The sequence below is a fragment of the Vulpes vulpes genome, chromosome 12, assembly GCF_048418805.1.
Source record: "Vulpes vulpes isolate BD-2025 chromosome 12, VulVul3, whole genome shotgun sequence".
Taxonomy (NCBI): domain Eukaryota; kingdom Metazoa; phylum Chordata; class Mammalia; order Carnivora; family Canidae; genus Vulpes; species Vulpes vulpes.
The window spans coordinates 33,184,514-33,208,313 of NC_132791.1; the positions used below are offsets into that span (position 1 = coordinate 33,184,514).

The 23,800-nt window shown below is 40.2% G+C and overlaps 1 long non-coding RNA gene across 1 annotated transcript in view; it reads right to left on the bottom strand.

The window, feature by feature from the left end:
• LOC140594571 (uncharacterized) overlaps positions 1 to 23,470 on the bottom strand; it is a 97,541-nt gene extending 74,071 nt beyond the window's left edge. The window contains exons 1-3 of the long non-coding RNA XR_011995516.1: positions 23,315 to 23,470; positions 10,175 to 10,369; positions 7,610 to 7,738 (exon numbers count right to left, since the gene is read on the bottom strand). This is a non-coding gene — a long non-coding RNA (uncharacterized lncRNA). The remainder of the gene's footprint in view (positions 1 to 7,609; positions 7,739 to 10,174; positions 10,370 to 23,314) is intronic.
• Positions 23,471 to 23,800: the final 330 nt, after the last annotated feature.

Sequence of the window (23,800 nt, forward strand, 5' to 3'; positions counted from 1 at the left end):
TCAGTCAACAAACATTATGGAACTCCTGCTATGTGAGCACTGTGCTAATCACTCTAGGCTGTGTGCATTAAGAAAGACAGACTTTTGTCTTGCCTTCATATCTCACCTCTGCATGTCCTTCCTAGACACACAGATGGTTGTGTGTGTGTGTGTCTGTGTGTATATGTGTGTCTGTTTATCCTTTTCAATTTCCTTCTAAATCAGCACTCTGTGATTACAGTTACACACTTTGGTGCTGTATTAGGTGAGAAAGCTGAGGTATTTGCTTACATGACTCAACCCAGCTCATGTTTTCTCCAGAGCTTCATTTGTTTGACATCCCACCCTCATTCAGACCACACCGTCTTGGCAGCACCACCAAGTACTGAAGATGGCAATGTTTAAGTCCAGTCTCCTAAATAAAAGATGTGTTATAGATCTGTTTTCTTGCAGTAAGAAAAATCATTCTAGTCTCTGTCTGCACATTAGAGCCTGTACAATTCTACAAAGAACACTCATGTTAAATTTTTACTGGCCAACAAAAAAGAAAAAGAGGGTCATCAAAAAAATGTGTTTATCCTTGGCACCTGGGGCCTTTCTTCCAGATGCTGGTTCTGGAGAGGGGGACTGTAACAAAAATCTTCACCTCCCAAATCCCTATGCTTTGAGGGGAACACCCCATGGAGTTTGGAGTGACATGATAAAGGATAAACGTAGAGTTCTGGAAATTCTCAAAAAGTCAGAAAACCAACATTACCAAGGTAGAAAATGTAAGTAAGAATTTTCTTACTCAAATTAATGTTTACCTAGTAAATGTCAACTCTTTGTCACCCAGATGGTGCTAACTCTAGAGATGTAAAGCAAATCAGGGGGAGGGAGGAGATCCAAATGGACAATATCAGAGAGCTGGAGAAAATTCACCATAAGTCATCTGAGAAAGACAGCACCAAGAGGTAATCAGCCTTCCAGGCAAGCATTCAAAGCCTCAAACAAAATTGATGACAGTTCAAAGAACTGTCTCTAGGTGATTCTCCAATGCAGTTTCTACATGAAGACTCAAAATGACCCTAATGCCCAAAATGAAGAGGCATGGGTACAAATCGACCCTGAATAGAATATATCACATAATGTTGTAAGCTAAGAGAGTAAAGGGAAGACATAGCCTCGTTTTTTACTCCCAAGACTAAATTACATTCTGCTAGCAATAATCGGTGCACTTCTTAATTGTTTACTAAATATGTTGTATTGCTCTAAGCAACTGGTATAGGCTCACCCCATTACCCCCAAGGTATGTGGTTTCTACAGAAAAACAGTCTCCATGTCCCAAGCCATGCCATGTAAGAAAACAAATCGCCATCAGTAGAAAGGTGATGATAGAGCAAAGCTAATGAACCTGCCTGAGAATTAAAAAGTTTATTCCATCACAGAAGCTTCCGTTCCCCTGCCAAGAATATCTAACATCTCAAAACTCAAATAACAGTCTCAGTTAAATTTCAAAGGGAGGTAGGAAGTATTAATAAAGGAATGCCTTTTGTTGTTGTTAGAATCATATTATCTACCTCTCTCCATGGAAGGCTGAAAGATTTTAGACAGTTTACAACTGCAATTTTCAGAGTCTACTACCACTTTCCTGTGGATATCTTCTGTCAAATCATCCAGGGGAACCTGGCAATCTTGGCTTACGGCGTGCCAATCAGCTCAGCTCTGCAAGTGAGCCAGGAGCTGGAGGCGTCCTTAAGCCTGGAGCAAGGAACTTGGTGGGTGGTCTAGAAGGGAATCTGGGCTTTGTAACAGAAAGACACAGAGATGGAGCTTTTGGCCATGAGAAGCTGCTGAGGGAGACACTCAAACTCCAGGGAAAAATGCCAGTCCACATCAAGACTACATAATCACCAAAGAGAATCAGCCCAGGTGCCAGCCTAATGCTATAAATAAAGAATCTTGGCTTTGTCAAAGGGCAGCCCTTATTATCCTAGGGAACATGTTACACATATATGGATGAGCATACAGAGAAAGACATCAAAGGTGTGGGTAACAATAAAACTTAGCACACACATAGCGATTACAGTTTTTAAAGTGCTTTTCCACAAATGACTTCATTGAATCTTCACAACTCCAGGAAGGGAAGAAAGGCAGATATTTTATTATCATTATTGCTGTGACTGCCTTTCAGCTTAATCGTGAGGCTAGAAATGAGATGTCAATGAAAACTATCTTGCATGTGGTCATTCATCACATTGTGAGACCACCCTGGGGATGAGAGGCCTGATCCCTCCACCCTACACACGGGAGACAGCCCATGCTCAAATCCTCCATGACCCCAGTTCCCACACAGCAAGCCCACCCACACAAGACTGGCCAGATCCCACTTCAGACCTTCAGATATCTTTGTCACCAGATGACTCACTTCATCTTTGGAATATCTGTGGTCAATTAATTTCAATTAAGGTTTCCATTGCTATTATCCTCATATGCCAAAAGAAAGCCAAATTATCTTCCCTGTTCTTAATTCCTTAATGCTCTATACTTCCTCTCTGGCTTCTCTCTTCAAAACACTTTGCCTTCTGGAATCTCCTTCCTTTATGTAAAAGAAAAAAACCCCTATAAGCACAGCATCTCCCCACATTATGCTGTGTATTTCACCTACCATAGAACTAAGGGTGGGGTGACAGTATCTGAGCTTTTTCATGCCACTTTAGAACCACCACACTTCCATCCTGGTACCTGTTCCATGGTCACACCACCATGTACAGTTCTATGTGTCTATCATCTATTGACCTCCCAGTCACATTTTTCAGGACATGACACTCCTCTTCCCTCCTCAACCCCACTTCTGAAGAAAACTTCAGTATCTTTGTGGGCAATCCACCCAACACCTTTAATCTATTATTCCTTGACCTAAAATACACAGTAACAAATCTCACTCTCACTCCACTTGGGAATTAACCCACACCTCCAGGGAACATATTCTGAACTTTGTGGGGAATTAACTCCCCAAACCACCAGGAAACACATCCTGAACTTTGTCATCACCAAGAATGGTTCCACACCCAAAATCTTAACTGCAAACATTGTGTTCTCTGACGCAGATGCCTTTCCTCCTATACTCTCAGGATCTTCCCTTGCATACACCTGCTCCTCACTGAGCCTTATAGTGCCTGGGTCTTCATCTCCCCACAGTCTATCAGTTTTTCTCTAAACAAACCACAAGTAGTGGAATATCTGAACTACCCACCACCAGCACATGCAAATCCATGCATGTCTCCTCCAATACTGCATCCATCAGGCAGATCCTCCATGGTCCCCACATAGGACCAATGTCATCTTGCTACCTAGAAGTTGAACTCCTTAGGAAAATGTTAGAACCATTCAGATTATTGTCATAACAAACATATGGGGGATATCTGGATGGCTCAGAAGTTGAGTGGTTGCCTTAGGCTCAGGGCGTGATCCCAGAGTCCTGGGATCAAGTCCCACATCGGGCTCCCTCCATGGAGCCTGCTTCTCCCTCTGCCTGCATCTCTGCCTCTCTCTCTCTGTCTCTGTCTCTCATGAATAAATAAATAAATAAATAAATAAATAAATAAATAAATAAATAAAAATTAAAAATTAAAAAAAACATACGGTTTCTGATTTTAGACCTTCAGTACATCTCCTCAATCTTTTCACTTGATCAACCCTCCTTCCTACTTTCCTTGGTCATTATTTTAAACCTCAACATCTCTATTGAGGAATCATACCAGAGCCTGTTCTCCTAGTCTAAGCAGACAACATCATCTTTCACTTCATCTTTCGCATCATCTTTTGCTTCACTGGAAAAAAAATGGCGTCCAGAAATGTCTGAGGGAAACTTTTATATATATATATAGTTATAGTTATAGTTATATAGTTATATATATATAGTTTTATAAATATATGTTATATATCATAAAAACAAATTTTATTTTTGAAGAATCTTCTTACTCTCTCTGTGAGCCTTTTAAACAGAAAATTTCCCAAGCCTCACCCTAGGCTCTCTTGTCTCCACATTTTCTCTTCTACTCCTGTAGCTTCAATTGTGTTCTTTATGCAAAGGACTTTTTAGTCTCTATTATCAGTCCAGACCTCTCTTCTATGCACCATTAAAACTTCAACTCAACATTTCCACTTATATACATATCCACAAAGCATCTCAAAATGTCATGTCCAAAATTGATATCTCTTTCTCTGCAAGTCTTTCTCCATGGTATGTTCATGCATGCAGGCTGGCTCTCTCTCTCTCTCTCTCTCTCTATCTCTCTCTCCCACACACACACCCTCCCCCCCCCCCCACACACACACACAAATCGATTTTCTTATCTCCTCCTCAGTAAAAGGCATCACCACCCAGTTGCATGAGATAGAAACCTGGTAGTCATCCTTGCCTCCTCCCTCTGCCTCACCCAATTCATCAACAATTTCTACTAATATTATCTCCTGCTTCCCTCAAATCCAACCACATTTTCCTGTTCAAATAATGAACAACAACCTAGTTCAAATAAGGAAACTAGAGCCGAGAGAGAGGTTAAGACATTGAACAATGTCATACAACTAGTAGGTAGCAAAGCCACCTCAGACTCCCATCTGTTTCCAAAGCCCATGCTAAAAATGAGAGAATACTGTCTCTGTTGGAGGAACTCTCACAGCCAAAGATACCTCTATGAAATACATATTACACTATTTCAACTGCAGGATGGTCCAAAACCCAATCAGAGAAGGCATTGGGGGTAATCAGCTTTCCAGAGAAGCATTTAAAGCTTCAAAGAGAATCTGTAATTGTTCAAAGAAGTTCTATGTTAAAGAGGTTCTCCTGAGATAGTTTCTACATAAAGACAAAACAAATGGACCTGTGACCAGAATGAAGAGATAGGGGTATAAACTGATGCTGAATAAAAGAAGCCATCGATGTGACCATTAATGAGGATATGTCATGAATGAGAATAATCCTTTGCTTTTTAAGCTACTGAGATTCTGAGGTTCTAGTTACCATAGCATAACCTGGTTTATCATAACTGATTCAATCTACTTCTGTTTTCATTCAGGTTTATGTGGTGCTCGCACTATCAAATCCAAAAAGAAATAAATATTGAAAAGGCTGCAAAGTACTGTTCTCTCCTGGAAATTTTTTCTAATAATTTCACTTATTTTCTTGTTAGGTTCATGTTTCTCCCCAGTTTCTCTCTTTATACTTATGCCACTGAAGGTGTCCCTTGGAGGGACTGAGAAGAAATTAATGTTAGGGCAAAAAACTAAATGAATGGCAATTTTTTTTTGGCAGTTCCTAAAATAAAATCACCTTGAAAATTACATAAGAATGCATCCTGAAGCCTATGGAAGGTGATGTAAATAGGATCTATTCTTTCTACCATAACATCTTTCTAGAGCTGTATCTTTATGTCTTCCTGAGTGTAGTCAGCCAAAAAAACATTCTTTACACTAGAAGCCGCATCTACTTTTATTCAGTGATTTGGAATGCTAAATTACATTTGATAGAAAGCATGGGCTTTGGGGTCTAGCAGAAATAAAAGTTCAGGTCTTGGTTCTCTGCCACTCCCCAGTGATGTGATCTTAGGCAAGTCTAAAATGAAGGCAATGGCATATCCATCCCAGAGGTTGGGATGTGATGTTTAAAACCCACTGTGAGGGCAGCAGGGCAGCCTGGGTGGCTCAGCAGTTTAGTGCCGCCTTCGGCCCAGGGTGTGATCCTGGAGAACAAGTCCCACATCCGGCTCCCCACGTGGAGCCTGCTTCTCCCTCTGCCTGTGTCTCTGCCTCTCTCTCTCTCCCTGTGTCTCTCATGAATAAATAAATAAAATCTTTAAATAAATAAATAAAGTTACCTCTCTATCTTTAGGGTTTAAAACATCAGTGACTGTACAGTGCCTATTGCAATGCATGGCTAGTGAGTGCTACTATTAGTAGTACTGCTATCATTTTCATCATTTTTATTTTTGCTGTGTAACAGATACATGGGGACCCGTATTTGTGTATCTAATCCATCACAGCAAGGTCTAAAGGCAAGAGAATGTGAAGATTCTTTTGAAGAATGGAAGGAATGAATTCCAACATACATGCAAACTGAAGAACACATGGACATCTTAGGAGTTAACTTCTGGAAAGGAATCAAGAGATGATCGCTATAAAATTAAACTTTTTTAACCTAATATTTAATCAGTGATTCATGTGCTTTTGGAGGCAAATCTTACTACCATAAGCCCTATAAGAAAAAACAATAGCTGCTTGTTTGGGGTGGGGCAGGAGCAAATTCACAATATGCTATTAAATGGTAAGGGTGAGAGAAAGGCCATATCTGGAATAACTGCAAGTTTGAGGGGCCTAAGCAGCTAGGTGAGTGGCAGGCCCATTAACTAAGATGGGGAAGACTGGTGGAAGATGAGGATTTCTGGCAGGAAAGCAGAGTGGGGTGGGTGGAAGCAAAAAAAATCAAGAGTTCTAATTTGGGCCTAAAAACTTAGACATCAAAGTGGAAATGTTCAGTAGACAATTTGATACACAGCCTAGAGATCAGGGCATGGATCATGGGGAGAGTTAACCATGTAAAGACCATTGGCATGTAGATGTTAAATATTTAATATTTAAATGATAGCAATTGAGGAGAAGAGAGAGAACAGTAGGACGCTGAAGCCCTTAAATCCATGGTGCTCAGGCCAAAGAAGAGCAGCCAGGTAAGGTGACTGAGAAGCAGTGGCCGGTAAGGCTGGTTAAGAGTCAGGAGGTGCCATGATGCTGGAGCAAACAGCGGTTCAAGGAAGGCAGCACGGTCAACTGTGTGCACGAGGCTTAGAACTCACCACATAAAGTCAGCCACTCTTCATTTCCCTGCCTCCACCTTGTATGGCAATACCACAGTTCCCTTCCACCTTCTCACACTTGTGCTTTTACTCTTATTCTCTTGCATTGGGATTCCTCTTCACTTGCCAATATCCTATCCTTATGACCCACCAAGAATGCCATGACCTTGATAATGCATTTCCTGACACCACTAATAAAAGATGCCCTCTTCTGCCATCATATCCCATAGTCCATTGTACACTGTATTTTATTTTGCTTTCTGCTATAATTATATGTATTCTCTCTTCATCCTTCCTGTATCTCAACTGGACTATAGTAGAGACTCCCAACTCCTCATAACGTCGCAGAATGTTTGGCATGTATTAGGTGCTCAAAGATTTTCAACGAGTCATATCCAAAAATACAGAACTCAAATCTGGAGAAGTAACTACAAAGGACAAAATCTTTAATCACTTTAGATTTCTGTTTGCCAGCACATGCGCCATCTGCACTCAAGCCCAGGAATCATTTACACATTTTCCTGACCCTCCATAGCAAATTGGAAGGGGTGATCATGCTCAGAAAACAAATTTTTTTAAAATGTCTTTTCTTTAAAGACCATGTGACCAAAAAATGGTAATGTGGGCAAAGCTCTTGCCACAGGCCTTGGCTATGTACCTCCTGAACTAATGGCTATTTTAAAAACCATTTTGACTGATGTTTCCTCCAGATCTCAGGTGTAACAATTTACAAAAGTCTAATGGATGAAACAACCTTTATGATCCCTGAATCTCACACTAAAAAGCTAAAAAGACCATACCATTCCAATCCTTGGGTTAAAAGTCAGGCAGCAATTCTTGAACGTTCTTGCTTCAAACATCAGCATCTACTTGCATTCTCTTACAGAGGGGAGGAAGACTGTGGTAGATAGAAGTCATCTGGAAGGTAGCTGTGACCAAGAGTTGGAAAAGGAGGAGAGAGAAAAAACAGGCTATCAATGGGAAACACAGAGTCAAAGCTTCATGAACTGAATAGAATTTCCACAGGTCTAATGATTAATGAGAATTCCCTGCCAAGCTACTATGTGCAACATGCTATAAAAATGGCTGGGGTTTATGGCAAGAATGTCAAGTCTTAGGATTTCCTTTATCCCCTCTTCTCTTGTGCAGGCTATTGCACCTCAGGTGTCTTCCAAACTAATCACTTTTTCATGGTCAATGGCAATTTAGAAACACAGATCCCTATACTTTTGCTTAAAAAGTCCAGGTCTTTACAGATCTTTTCAAATAGACAAATAGCCTTAGGATTAAGGATACACCTCCTTTTCAGGTTATTTTCCAGACCCACCACAAATCAACTGTGGGATCGTCCAAACTGGGTGTTTACTTTACAATTCCTACTTCCTATGCTTTCAGACCCCCATATTCAGAATCAGAAAATTTTCAGAGGGTGCGAGGTGAGCAAAGTGACACCTATTGCCAATGCCCAGTAGTAGACTGCCTAAGTATAAATAATCAACCTAAACGCTCTTTGCTTGCTAACATTTTTCTCGCAAGATGAAAGAGTCCAGTAACCTCCTTTTCTTAATGGTGGCGCCACTTCAGCCATGCTCTGGAAGGTATTGGTTTCCTTATGTACTATGTGAAACCATCAGAATAAAAGGGCATCATGAGAGAAAGCAACAGTGTGGGGCTTTGCGGCCTATTGGTTTAGTTGCTCATACAAGAATCTGGGAGGGGGAAACCCCCAAAAGATTAGTCATTTCATTTTGTGTTACAGAGCTCAATTCAGGTTAACAAAGCATTTGCCAACAAAGGAGATGGGAGAATGACAGTATTCACTTGCTCTAGACTGAATAAGCAAATGTGGGATTTGTGGGCTGACTAATGTCCTAGGATAAACCAGGCACTTAGCCAAAATCTAGGAGCTTTGATGAAAAAGACAGCAAGCCCACACTTTTCTTCTTGGAAAGTGACCCATGGGAGTACTGATGTCCACAGGGAAGCCTGGGCCTTTAGCTTGCCTTAAAGTTTCACCCATATTCAGCTATGGGGAATCCTCAATGCCTCTGTAAATCAAAGGCCTAGCTCAAGTGATAGAAGCTGGATTCCGTCTTCTTGAGAAGTGTTAAATATGCCATTCATCTCCTTTTAGAAATGTGTTATCACTGTCCCTTTTTAAATACTACATTACTCTGAAAATATATAGGTAGGCCACTAAAATGTGACTCTGGTTCTATCTTTCCTTTCATTCATTCATTTAATGTGTTGGCCACTTCCCATATGGTGCTCCAGGCACCATGTAAGTGTCTGTGGATAAAATGGTGACTGAATCAGACACAGTCCATGCCCTTGGGAAGCCCCCAGACCGACCTTGAAATCTTTAAGAGCACTGGAAAAAAAATATTGTAACTTTATTTTTGGTTGGAGGCAAGTGTTAAAATTCGCAATTATTTTTATTGGGTAAGGCAAGAAGTCTTTCAATTAAGGTCCAATATACATTTGTAGGGATGTCAGAAATAAGAATAAGGGTTTGCCCTTTTTTCTACTATGCTATTGGGACCATATAACCATGGTCTAGATGAAAGCTGATTTTATTACAAACTGCAGCTAATTGAAATGCCAAGGGTTAAGTTTCACATGTTCTTAACTAACTCAAGAAAAACTTCCCGGCAGCAGCTGATACAATCTTCTTTAAACCAAAAATGTGGCTTATCTACCCAGATCAGAAACATACAGGGCGCCTGGGTGGCTCAGTAGGTTAAGTGTCTGACTTCAGCTTGGGTCATGATCTCGGGGTCCTGGAACTGAGCCCTGCATTAGTCTCCCTGCTCAGCCGGGAGTATGTTCTCCTTCTCCCTCTCCCTTCCCCTCCCCTGTTCTCTCTCTCTCTCTCTCTCTCAAATAAATAAATAAAATCTTTTTAAAAAGAGAAACATATGGTACGTGCAAGGAATGATTCAATGTGAACAGAATACAAACTAGAAGGAGAAAGTTCATAGTGGTAACTGACATGGTGGTTAACGGAGAAATAGGGAACATTTCAAGGGTCTCCACAAACATCTCCCAACTTTCCTCCAAATTTGGAGTCTTAAGTTGTATTTACCTACATCAGAACTTTCATACTTCCCTTATGAAGACCTAATCTTCAGGATTTATTAGCCCTCCAGAGTGCCACAGGAGGCTGCCAAACGGCAAATACAGAGAATTAGTTTTAAGAGGCATTATATGTAACCGCATTTAAGAGGAAATTCAAGTAGATTAGCGAAGATTTTAAGCAGGCTCTTTCACAGACACACCCACAAAACAAAAACAAAAACAATCCCCCCACAAAACCTGGCAAAAAATATTTATGAAGTCATCAAATCAATGCCAGTTTAACATACTTTGGTTAGTCTCATAAACATCATTCTGCAGAAAATCGGGGCCCCTGGAGGGGCTCAGTCGTTGAGCATCAGCCTTTGGCTCAGGTCTTGATCCTGGGGTCCTGGGATGGGGTCCTGGCATCAGGCTCCCTGCTTCTCCCTCTGCCTGTGTCTCTGCCTCTCTCTGTGTGTCTCTCGTGAATAAATAAATAAAATCTGAAAAAAAAAAAAAAAAAAAAAGAAATGTAGGTATTATTAAATCAAGGTTTGGAAAAGGAGCCTAATCCCTGCTTACTTATTCTGAAGGCAAGAGTCAGAGTTGAAAGGGAAAGCTTTGGCCAAACTAGAAATGAGCTATTTCAGGTTCTTAAATATGGGAAGAGAGACCTGCCCCCGGGGCTGAATGATAAGCAGGCAGCAGAAACCACCCGCAGGAACTCAGAGCCGCAGTCAGGAGCCCTGAAGGCCGGGTCCAGGCGCTCGGCCGCAAACCAGAGGAAGGCCTGCGCAGGAAGCTGGGAGGAACGCGCGGGGCTATGGAGTGGGGGACAGGATGAAGCCAGTCCATATGAGGTTCAAGAAAACCGAGCTGGCAATTCAAGCATCAAAGTGCTTCCTTATGTCATTAACTCAGGACCACATCCTGATTTCAAACAACGTGGAGCCACGGAGAGGAAAGCCGTACGAACCGGGGTCCCTTTGAGTCTGCGATGATCAGAGGCCCCTCTGCGCGCTCTGGGCCCCCCCCCACCCTGGGCCCCCCCACCCTGGGCCCCCTGCGCGCCCTGGGCCCCCCGGACCCCTCCGACATGAGCAATTTGACCCGCAGTGTCTGATTTCCCAGCAAAATGAGACAGGCGGCTTGACTTGACAAGTAGCACGAAGTAGCATAAAGAGCTTCCCTAGATAGTGCCAGAGAGCTCGGTTGCCAAAAGCCCGGGGTGGTTATTAGAAGAGGTTACCGCCCCTGCTCGGCTGACTACAGCCTCGTCATCCCCAGAAAACAGCCGCGCCAGAATCCGGCCAAAGCAATCACCGCTCCCTTGGGAGGCATTGGCCGTTCACCGCCGGCTCTTGCTAACATCCCTGCCTGTTTGCAAAGCGGCTGGAAGGCGCAGCGACAGCAGTTCCTGCCGTCAATTAAGGAGAAATTGCCCAGTGGGATTTTACCTTTTAATTGGACGTCAGCCACGCTGTTTCCTTTGGTTACCTATCAGCTGGGAGTTCCTCGGCAGCCAAGTTCTAGTGCAATTCACTCCCACACTCATCAGAGCAGTCTGGAGGAAGAAAAGCTGCCCAGGGGTCAGAAGGGCCCCACATCTTTCCCTAATCAGCTGCAAGGCTTTGGGCTCGCCAAATTGCTTCTCTGTGTTCCCCTTTCCTTTAATTATACAATAGGAAATATAAAACCTACCTCTCACATGCTTACGAAGTCACAGGAGAGAATAGATGAGTGAAAGGTGACTGAAGGTATATTCATATAGACATACTTAAGTGTGTATGTGTACACACAGCTTTTTAAAATGCTTTCCAATTGCATAAAAGAGAAGTGTAGATTGATCTAGATATTTCAGAACAAATTGCCACACTTGGTTTTAGGGCAAAAGCCAGTTGTCTCAATTGCTCAGACCATCTTTCTCTCCAACTCTCTGTCATGGAATCTACAGAAAACTGGCTTTCATGCCAGCTAGGAGGCCAGAGACAAAATATTTTGAGGGAAAAGCAGAAAGAGCAACTGATTATTGTTTACTTTATGTTAGCCAATCTGTGAAGCACTTTACAGATATTATTTCATTTCTTCTTCATTACAATCCCATAAATGATGTATTATATGATACCAATATATAGTATGCCAAAGTTTCTGAACAAATTTATTGTCTGAACTGATACTGAAATTCAAACCTGTCTGACTTTGGGGCCCTTGATCTTAATGAGAGCCATTCTAGCTCTGTGAAGGAAACTGTGCTTCTCTGTGCTTCTCTTTAGTCCCTGCTTGGGCCTTTGGCATTTTGCCTGCTATTAAAAGTTGGGCCGGGGAAACCTGGGTAGCACAGTGGTTGAGGGTCTCCCTTCAGCTCAGGGTGTGATCTGAGCTCAGGGTGTGATCTTCAGCTCAGGGTGTGATCCCAGGGTCCTGGGATTGAGTCCCACATCAGGTTTCCCTCACGGAGCCTGCTTCTCCCTTTGCCTATGTCTCTGCCTCTCTCTGTGTGTCTCTCACAAATAAATAAAATCTTTTTTAAAAAATTATTTTAAATAACAAATAGATAAATAAAAGTTGGGCTATGTGCTCTGGTTGGTCTGTTGGTCAATCCGTTTGTGGCCCTTCATGGAAGAGCAGATGGTACACAGGGGGTATGGTGTGAAGGAGAGTTCCCAGCAGAGAGGACAAAGGTTCATGAGTAAAGCACCTATGGGATTTAGTTTTGAAGGGCAGCATTTCTTGGGTAAAGGCCACAGAACCAGTAAGACATTTTCTTAGATTCTCCGGTTATTCCATTTATACAAAAACTATCTTTCAGATGTAGGAATTAGCTGTTTGGAAATTTTATTCAATTAGGATCAATGCCTAAAAAGTTGTTGTTTCCTATGCCTACCTGCTACTTCACGTGGTGGCTTTGGAGTTAGATACATTCCAACTAGGCATTCGAATTTTGTCCTAAAAAGCAGTACTGGCACAGGAAAGGTGTCTAATATGCTTCACCAGGATGCTTTAACCCTAGAAGAACCTCATGGCATATAAGCTTAAATATTAGAAATTATCTAGAAACACCAACTGGGAAGACTTAAACAATAGCGTTTTAAAAGTGAGTAATAACAGTATCTGAATGGCTGATATTTGTTGAGACCTTACACAATAGAAAGCATAGTGCTACACCTCTTATGCAAGTTATTTCATTTGGATTTTGCGACATCCCTCTGAGGCAAGCAGTGCTAGGATTCTCATTTTCAGATGAGAAGACTAAGTTTGTCATCAGTATTTCTCGTTGCCAAAATGACCACCAAAATGACAAAGGAGGATAGAGTTGAGGCTTATATAATGGAACATTACACTTTTCCAGTGTCCTCTGAGATACCTTATTCCTTCACCAAAGGCAGTCCAAAAATCCATTCATCTGTTCTATTGCTTTACCAAAAGGGATTGCAGACTCAGTATATTCCATGAAATTATCCCCCCTCAAAACAAAACAAAAAAAAAGTAAAACCTTGAAAGAAGCAATTAAAGATATTTAACTTAAAAGGACTTGAGAATGAACTATGACTCCAAGAAAAGGGTATATGCAATTTTTGCAAGTTATTGTGAAACCTAACAATCCAATGGAGAACCCTAACTGCCAGACTAGCCCCATAAGTAGTCTCTTCCATGCAATTCGATGAAATTATTCCATTATAGTTATAAAAAAAAGAGAAGGGGCGGGAGAGAGCTTTTGTTGAGACTTGCAGGATCTGAAGAGTTAGGCCATTATGATGAGAAGCTTTGGTTGGTATGTGTCCTTTGGGCAGCTCTCTCACTCCTATAACCTGCCCCAGCTGAGAGATTTCCTATCAGCATGAACCTTAGAGGTCCACTACCTGGGGCAGCGAGGTTAGTACAGAAAGACACTGGCAGGATGATAGTGACAAGTTGATGAAATCCAGCTCTAAACTATACCCAATGATCTACATTGCCCTTGAGTTTCCAACTTAATATTTGTTCATCTAGTATCTAACCACAGAAAAGGGAGATCTCAAAATCACCTTAAAGGGAAAATATCTAGGAGGAAGTTATATAGTAGGTCCTTGCTTCTTTTTTTTTGTTGTTGTTATTATTTTTTAAAGATTTTATTTATTTATTCATTACAGACACAGAGAGAGATAGAGACATAGACAGAGGGAGAAGCAGGCACCCTGCGAGGAGCCCATTTAAAAGGGACTTGATCCTGGAACTCTGGGATCATGCCCTGAGCTAAAGGCAGACACTCAACTACTGAGCCACCCAGGCATCCCTGTTGTTATTATTAATTAGCTATATTTTATAATACATTTTCCTTAATGAAGACAGTATGAATAAAAAAATAACAGGGAATTTGGTACCATTGAACCTGAGCTATAAGAATCAGAATAAAAAATAATTATGATACATTTTAGCATATGTAATGCAGTGCAGCATTATAGGCTGCTCCTGCTCGTTTCAGACTTGCTGCTTGGCTAATCTATCACAAATGAGAAGTGCTTCAGCTCAGCAGTTCTTGGAGGCATGGAGTTGCAACAGTGGTGATGGAGTGTTTATCCAATGCCTGAGTCAAAGTTAAATCTCAGAAATAACTGTTTCTTTCCCACCAGTTCACAAGCATTCAGACTTTCCTTCTAAAACTTGAAAATAAAATACTTTTTTAATATATAGTTTTTTTATTAAAGTTCAATTTGCCAACATATAGCATAACACACAATGCTCATTCCGTCAAGTGCCTTCCTCAGTGCCCGTCACGTAGTTATCTCATCCCCCCCCCCCCCCGCCCGTCTCCCCTTCCACTTCCCCTTGTTTGTTTCCTAGAGTTAGGAGTCTCTCATGTTTTGTTACCGTCTCTAATTTTTCCCACTCATTTTCCCTCTTTCCCCTATAATCCCTTTCACTATTTCTTATATTCCCCATATGAGTGAAACCACATAATGATTGTCCTTCTCCAATTGACTTACCTCATATGACTGAACAGGAATTAGGTTTACTCTTCCCATCAAAAGAGAGACTGGATGTAGGAGAAAGAAGAGGCAGAGGCTAATCTTGTGATTTAGCTTTGACCTAAACATGGTAGATATATCCTAATCTCCCTTCCTAGACACTTTTATCACCTTGGACAGTGTATGGAGTAGAGAAATCCAGGGAACATGAGATACCTCTACTTGATAAATAGAATGCAGCTAGTTCTACCTTTTAATTGAGCACAGATGTTTACTTGAGACCTCTGGACCAGATCCTCCTACATTTTTCCTCCTCTTGAAGCAACTATCTATACAGGGTCAAGTCTCCAATGACAACCTTAGCAGTTCCTTGAGGGGCAGGCAGTCTGGAGGTTTAAGTACATGGGCTTTCAGATCCTATCTGGGTTCAAATTCCATGTCCAACACTGATGTGGCCTTGGAAGCTCAAATTATTTTACTTCTCTGATCTTTCTGTGGTTCCTCAGTCTCTAAAATGGAGATACTAATATCTTATGGGATTCCTATTAAAATTAAACAAAATGAAAAAATTTTCAGAAAATCATGTGCATAAAGTTCCTAGTGGAGTGCTTAAAACATAATAGAAGTCAGTACATTTTTCTCAAATTATTGCTGTGATCTAGTTCAATGAACTGTACTTTGAGGTTGCTCTCAGGTCTGGGGAATCATTCCGATGGCTCCTATTTGCTACAGGGAAATTTATCTGGAAGAAAAGAAGCTGTTCAAAGAACCTGAGAACTTTCTCAAGAGATCTGAGCTATTTAAGTTGTCCCAAATTTGTTTCCGATGCTCTGAGATCAGGGCTAACAAAATTTCAGCCTACTAAATATTTAATAAAGCCAATAAATTCATCTTAGTTTCATTTTGTGATGCTGCAATACAGTATTGTATTATTGTATGTATACATAAAATATTGGTAAATGAATGTGCATGGTGATTTGTGAAGATTCTAAAGAGCTTGAACCATAATTTTGAGGAATTTCCATCATGATAGAACTTTATACTGTTGTATCTTCACTTTTATAACATATTTTTAAGTCTATATGGCCTATTCAACACCAAGATCTTGGTAAAGAATATAAACTTCAAACTTTAAATGAACTACTTTTTGACCTGCAGTATTACAAAGAGGAGGGACAGCCTGTGTGTTTTACTATTTCTTCCATCAAAACCACAGCTACCACCAGCACCCAACAACTACTGTTCCCCAAACCTATTCTACTTATTAAGCATTGGCAGTTGAAAAAAATAATTAATTTAATGGGGCTATGTTATTTGTACATTTTCTGAGACAGTTCTATGAATTACCATTAATAATAAATGCTTGTGTTAAAAAGCAAGCTATGGAGGTTATAGCAGTGACTTGGTGAGACTACTGGAGGGTTCAAATCCCACCCCACCACTAATTTAGCAGTATGGAGTTGAATGAATTAAACACTGGAAGCCTTGATTTCTACACCTACAAAATCTAAACAAATTCAAAACAGTGACTATTGCATTCAATCAGATTAGATATTCTGATCAGTGTTTTGTCTAATATATAAGAAACACTCAGGGCACCTGGATGGCTCAATCAGTTAGGTGTCTGCCTTTGGCTCAGGTCTTGATCTCAGGGTCCTGGAATCAAGCCCTGCATCGGGCTCCCTGCTCAGCGGAGAGTCTATCTCTCCCTCTGCCCCTCCCCCTGCTCATGCTCTCTCTTTCTCAAATAAATAAAATCTAACAAAAACATTCAATACAGTAACTACTGTATGCTAGAATACAAACAATTCATTTTCATTTTATAAATATGCCCATGTTTCCTCCTTTCCCTTTTAAAAATCTACATGTTTTGGGCAGTCCAGGTGGCTCAGTGGTTTAGCGCCGCCTTCTGCCCAGGGCGATCCTGAAGCCCCCGGATCGAGACCCACGTCAGGCTCCCTGCATGGAGCCTGCTTCTCCCTCTGCCTGTGTCTCTGCCTCTCTCTCTCTGTGTCTCTCATGAATAAATAAATATTTTTTAAATAAATAAATAAATAAATAAATAAATAAATAAATAAATAAAATAAAATAAAAATCTACATGTTTTTCCTTTCACTCTTAATCCTAGTGTATTGTTTGTGTTTGTAAAACCCACTTACATCCCTTGTGGAGGGGATGAAGTATTAAGAAAAAAAGCATACACAAATAAATAAGTTATATTTTTCTATTCCTTCCCTTAAAGAACAGCTTCCTGAGCATTGAGCTTGTGACAGGTACGTGCAGTGGTGGATCATTTGGCAATTTGTCTTGGATACAGAGTGGTGTTCTCACGAGAAAGTCAGGAGGGTTGTGTGACGGATCCGCGTGAAACATCACCAGGCACATTTTAACTTCGAACCTCTTTTCCCAGCCAAGATAAAAAAAAAAATGTGGGTTCAACATTTCCACTCTAACTGACTCATTTGGCAGAAAAAGAAGTCCAGATGCCAGGAGGAACCGGAAGAGAAAAAAAACAAAACAAAACAGTGGAGGAAAAAGGTACCGGAAGGAGGGGGAGGCAAGAGCAATATGTCATATCTCATCAAGCTATAAGAAAACAATCTTGAGGATTAAAAAGGAGGATGCACTGACCTTCACAAGTAAAAACAAGGCCCTGGAAATAGAACAATTCTTAAAGTATACTTCACACCAAAAAGTGTTAACAACCAACGTGTTTTTTTAAAATGAATTACTATGCTGTAATTCAGTTATCCACAGAATAATAACAAAAAATCTGTGTGAACCTTTATGGGAAAGCCAGGGGTAAAACCTCTAAACATTGATGTTCAAATATACTAACAAACCCAAAGTTGTACTTTAATTAAACTATTGTGAAAAATAATCAGAGTTTGGCTACACAAATGTATACATATGACCAAAATCATCAAATTGTATGCATTAATTATGTGCAGGTCTTGTATACCTATATTTCAATAAAGCTTGAGGAAAAGAGAAAAATAATGAGTAATTGATAATTTAATTATATGAAATCACTCTCATATTTTAATCTTTTTCTAAGCACCTTATAATCTTTAGCTAATCTGTTCCATAATTGCTAAAGATAAAATTCATTATTTCTGGGGCACCTGAGTAGCTCAGTGTTTGAGTATCTGTCTTTGGCTCAGGTCATGATCTCAGAGTCCTGGAATTAAGTCCTGCCTGTATCAGGCTCCCCTGTAGGGAGCCTGATTCTCCCTCTACCTATGTCTCTCTGCCTCTTTCTGTGTGTCTCTCATTAATATATAAATAAAATCTGAAAAAATGCATTATTTCTTACAGCTCCCACCATTTATGTAAATGTCCAATGAAAATATTTAATCAACATAGTCCATGTACCTTTAGATTTTTCATCTTTCTAGTTTCGACCATTCTGAAATATTATTGTCTAGGTCCAGAATACATAAACGTGACAATGGACAGCATACTATTCCAGCTATTTAGGTCTTTATTATTCACCAAAGTACCTCTCAAATGCACTCACTGTCTTTGACACTTTTACAGGAAGATAAACAACGGAATGCTAAATGAGGTGTATCTAGAAAGTTCAGTCAAAGAAGAATTAAAAGATAGGTTTATGAGGTATACTCTACTATTTAGTTAGTTGAAAGATGATTATTCAACACCAAGTACATGGCACTTTGCTAAAAATGCAGAGTGAGAAACAAATAAGACATGGTTTATACTTGGAGCTCACCATGTGTTGGAAGCAAAATTCAGGCATGCAAAAAGAAAAAACAACATAACAAATGCATGTCATAAACTTTATGATGACAATATCAACTATGAAAACACAGGGAAGTTCTCCATAATTATTGCTGTGTTTCAACTTTTTTCCCTCTGTAAAGTAAGGGAGCTGTCTTAGGTCCTGTATGTCTCTTCCAGCATTAATATTTTGTTATGCTAGGGACACCTGGGTGGCTCAGTGGTTGAGCATCTGCCTTTGGCTCAGAGTATGATCCCAGGTTCTGGGGATCAAGTCCCACATCAGGCTCCCTATCAGGAGCCTTATTCTCCCTCTGCCTATGTCTATGACTCTCTCTTTCTCTGGGTCTCTCATGAATAAATAAATAAAATCTTTAAAAATATATTTTTTGTCATACTATGTTTAGAATAATATTTGTTTCACTATTTTTTAGCAGAAAGCCATAAGAATTTTGTTTTTAGTAAGTTAGGCACTTGTGCCAGAGAGTGCAAAGGCTTTTGAACAAATGCCTTGGGTCAGTAGGACAAAGATTAGCAACTGGAGAAACAGAAAACCAATAACTAAAGAAAAGAAAATGTGGGCAGCCTGGGTGACTCAGCAGTTTAGCGCCGCCTTCAGCCCAGGGCGTGATCCCAGAGACATGAGATCGAGTTCTGCCACAGGGATCGAGTGCTGTGTTGGGCTCCCTGCATGGAGCCTGCTTCTCTCTCTCTCTTTCTCTCTCTCTCGTGAATAAATAAAATCTTATTTAAAAAAAAGAAAAATGTGTTTTAATCTCACTCTCTTACTGGATCCTGCATTCCTAGAATGGGTATAATTAGACTGACATCCTTTTTCTGGGGTTATTATCTTGTTTGATTAACAAATATATTTGATTTTAAAAAGTTTTTTAATTTGCCACCACTACATTTAGTTTACATAAAAAAATCAGATATAAAATAACCAACTAAAGAAAAGAATAAAAACTAAAACATTATGACATGTGTTGGTTATAGCTGCCCAAGGCACAAGAAGGTTTCACTTCTACTCTTCCCTCTTTCCTGACCTTTTGTCTCACATTTCTGTAATATGAATGCCTGTGAGAGAGCAAAGATTAAATAAAATAAAATTAAATGACATAGGTAAAGCCTCCAATAAATAATAGCTCTCATGACCATTGCTATGATTATTATCATCACTTAAGCATTTTTTCTGACATTCTTCACTCTCAAAGGTGGGTCCTACTTTTGTAAAACCACCCAAGCTATGATATGTGTCATACTTGAGAGTACCTGAGAAGATCTGGGTATATATATACATATATATATATATATATATATATTTGGAGGATCTCGCCCTGGGCTGAAGGTGGCACTAAACCACTGAGCCACCCAGGCTGCTCACATTTTCTTTTCTTTAGTTATTGGTTTTCTGTTTCTCCAGTTGCTAATCTCTGTCCTACTGACCCAAGGCATTTATTCATTCATTTAGTACTAATACGTACTGATTTGTACTAATAAATGAATACTAAATTAAATACATATATTATAGAAACATATATGTTGTATATATTTAATTTATTTTCTATTTATATCACATATCATTTATTATTTTATATAATTAGTTTCATTTATATATTAAATATATATGTAACACATATTTAATTTAGTAGTCACATATTTATATTAAAGTATATCTGAAAATTTTAGAGCTAGCACATCAACCTAGTGATTTAAGATATTATTAAATAAATTTAAGTTAAAATAGCAGTATATTTACAGAGGCATAATGGCCCAGGTGGTATGTAACTATAGCAAAAATTATGAAGATGGAAGGCACCTGGGTGGCTTAGCTGGTTAAGCATCTGCCTTCAGCTCAGGTTATGACGCCAGGGTCCTGGGCTTGAGCCCCTCATCCAGCTCCCTGCCCATGGGGAGCCTGCTTCTCCCTCACCTCTCTCGTTCATGTTTTCTCTTGTTCTCTCTCTCTCTAATAAATAAATAAAATCTTAAAAACAAAATAAAATCTAAAAAATTATGAAGGTGGTACATAAACAACTGAAGCTTGGGCATCAATTAACTAAAGCACCAACAGATGTTTTCACAATCTAAGCCATGGGAAGTAGTGTCACATTTTGAAAGAGGCAAATGTCTTACCTTCTAAATTATAAGTTCCTTGAGGGGAAATTCAGTCTCCACCTAGGTGAGTATATTAATATGTGCTCGACAACTGAATGCTGCATAGATTTGAAGACAATTGAAACTGTATGTGTGTGTATACATGTGTACATGTAATGATGGGGAGGGCACTGGACAAGGTGGAGTCAGGGTACAGCAGGGAGGGCAGGATTAACTGAACTCACAATGACAGATGAACTGGTCTTCATTCATTCATTAGTTTTATGTTGAAATCTATAAATACATTTCTATGCCACACCACTCCAAAGAGCATTTGCGTACTTCTGCTTTTTAAAGACAGAAATAATAAAGATTTGATTACTAAGATCTGTCAACAGAAAAATTTTTCACTGAGTATTATACTTATTCATTATTAAGTCCTTGTAAGTAGAAAATATGTAGTTCACTATTATATTTCTAGAGCCCAGGTCAATACCTGACACATAATAGGTTTTCAGTAAATATTTATTGAATAAATGAATTTATTAATGAATGCTTCAGTCCATAGAGAGTTGGCAGGAGAAGGCAAGAGAAGGAAGAGAGAATTTTCAAGACCCAAAGTGAAGCCATTTATTTCATGGCCTCTTCTGCCTACCAGGTCCAGCAATGAGCCAGCCAAGCAGTGATCTCACCTGTAGAACCTGCTGGGCAAGTCCAGTCAGCAAGTGAGGTGAGTCCCACCACTCATGTGTCAAACACAGTCAACTTGGCTAATAGATTCCCAGAAGTACAGTGTGACTGCTCTCTCTCTACATCCATGTCTGCGCTGGTAAACTAGATCTAATTATCCACCATGGAATTTGGCCAGTACACTGAGATTATGGTATGTTGAGAAATTTGAACTTTAACCACACATAAATAAAAGCACAGGGATCAGGGCCACTCCCTTACTTCTGGGTGATTTTTGAATTTTTTTTTTTTCAGAGAGAAAACAGTTGCTTGGAAGTCTGCAAGTTCTCTTTTTTTGTTTGTTTTTAAAAGATTTGATTTATTTATTTTAGAGAGGGTGTATGTGAGCGGGGGGGGAGTGGCAGAGGGAGAGAGAGAGAGAATCTCTAACAGACTCCTTGCTGAGCACAGAGCCCAACTCGGGGCTCAATCTTACCACCCTGAGATCATGACCTGAGCCGAAACCAAGAGTCCAACAATTAACAGATTGAGCCACACAAGCGCTCCAGAAGTCTGTGAATTTTCAGCTAAAGGGAAATATAAGTTAAACTGATTCAATTTTTTAATGTAAACTCTTTCAAATGTCTTTAAAATAATTTAAATCTATTTAATAATAATACCTGGAATTTTAAAAAGCAGCACCCTTTATTAATCCTCAAAAAATTGCTAGATGCAGAGAAAGTTACAAAATAAGTAAGATACAGTCCTTGATGCTCCCTTTTCTCAGTCAGATTTCAAATGAAGTAGTTCAAAGCCCTAAGAAAATGTTCTCCTTTGTCCCTCAGCAATAGATGCAGAAAGGTTAAGTCTTTCAAATTTACAATAGAAGGTCACCATGCACATTATTATCACATGTCCATGCAGTAGAATTAAACAGATTCTAGTGTTCCTTTTTAAGCAAATTTTCCTGGCAAAGAAAAATTGTCTCAGGGTTATGCTTGTGTGGTATTCTCAAACTTTCTGGGTACATCTGGGCAAAGTCTTCTCCATAAACAAACTAGAGGTTGATCAGAGTTTTCTTCACTTAAAAAAAAAAAAAGAGGTTTACAATAGGATCCCAACAGCTAGACAACTTCCACAGTGCCTTATGCTTTTGTCCACCATATGGACAAGTCTTCAGGGTCACACCCATCAAAGAGGCTCAGGTAATAACTGCTCTCCTCACCATTTCAGCACAGACTGCCTTTAATTTTCCCCCATTTCCTTCCCTCCGAATATAGCCCTTCTTTCTTGCGTTCAAGGATACCCCTTGGCAACACTCCTTCTGTATCTGTTTTATCTCCTACACCATCAACGTCTCTGCTATATTTGTTTTGTTTTCATGGGAATTTCTGCCTTGACAGAGGTTACTTAATGAGAGAGAGGGAGTGGTATAAAACCACAGGAGTGACGAGAAAAGTCACAGCAAGCAAAGCTGATATTATTGGCAGTGAGAAAAGATAGAATGCTGGATTGAAATCAGAAAATCTGGGGCACCTGGGTGGCTCAGTCAGTTAAGCATCTGCCTTCGGCTCAGGTCATGATCCCGGGGTCCTGGGATAGAGTCCCATGTTGGGTTACCTGCTCAGCGGGAAGCCTGCCTTTTTCCCTCTCCCTCTGCCATTCCCCCAACTTGTGCTCTCTGGCTCACTCTCAAATAAACAAATAAATAAAATCTTAAAAAAAAAATCAGAAAGCTTAGGGGTTAGTTCGGGCACCAAGGTTTACCTTGTGGTCTTGGAATTCAGGAAATTTTTCGTGTAGTTCAGTTTCCTCCTCTACATAAGCAGAGATGTGGGGGCTAGTGATGTTAGACACCCAACTGCAAAGGAGGCACTCATACACACCAACTGCTCCCAGCCCTCTGTCTACTCTTGCCTGTGCTGGACCATCTCAGGAAAGTTTTGGAGTTCATTCCTCAGGGCACAAGGAATTCATACCTATGAACAATCTCACCATCTTTAGTAGACTCTGTCCAGTTGATTGGCTCCATAAAGCTTCTTCCAAGCTTGTTTTGTGGATGTGCTGCTGGCCATGATCTTCTTTCAATGTGTAAGCACTGGCCATCCCCACAGCTGCAGTCCAGCCATTTGTGAGTGTCTCTGTTAGAGTAGAGCTGAGTAGGGTGGCGGCTCTGGTATTAGACTGGCTTGGGTTCAGACACTGACACTAGAGTGAAGTACCTGTGACACCTTAAGCTTGTTATTTCATTTCTCTGAGACTCTATTTCCTAATTTGGTTTTTAAAAATATTTTATTTACTTATTCGTGAGAGACCCAGAGAGAGGCAGAGAGAGAGGCAGGAACAGGAGAAGCAGGCTCCGTGCAGGGAACCCGATATGGGACTCGATCCCAGGACTCTGGGATCATGCCCTGAGCCAAAGGCAGATGCTCAACCACTGAGCCACCCAGGCTCCCCCTCCCCCATTTCCTAATTTTTATA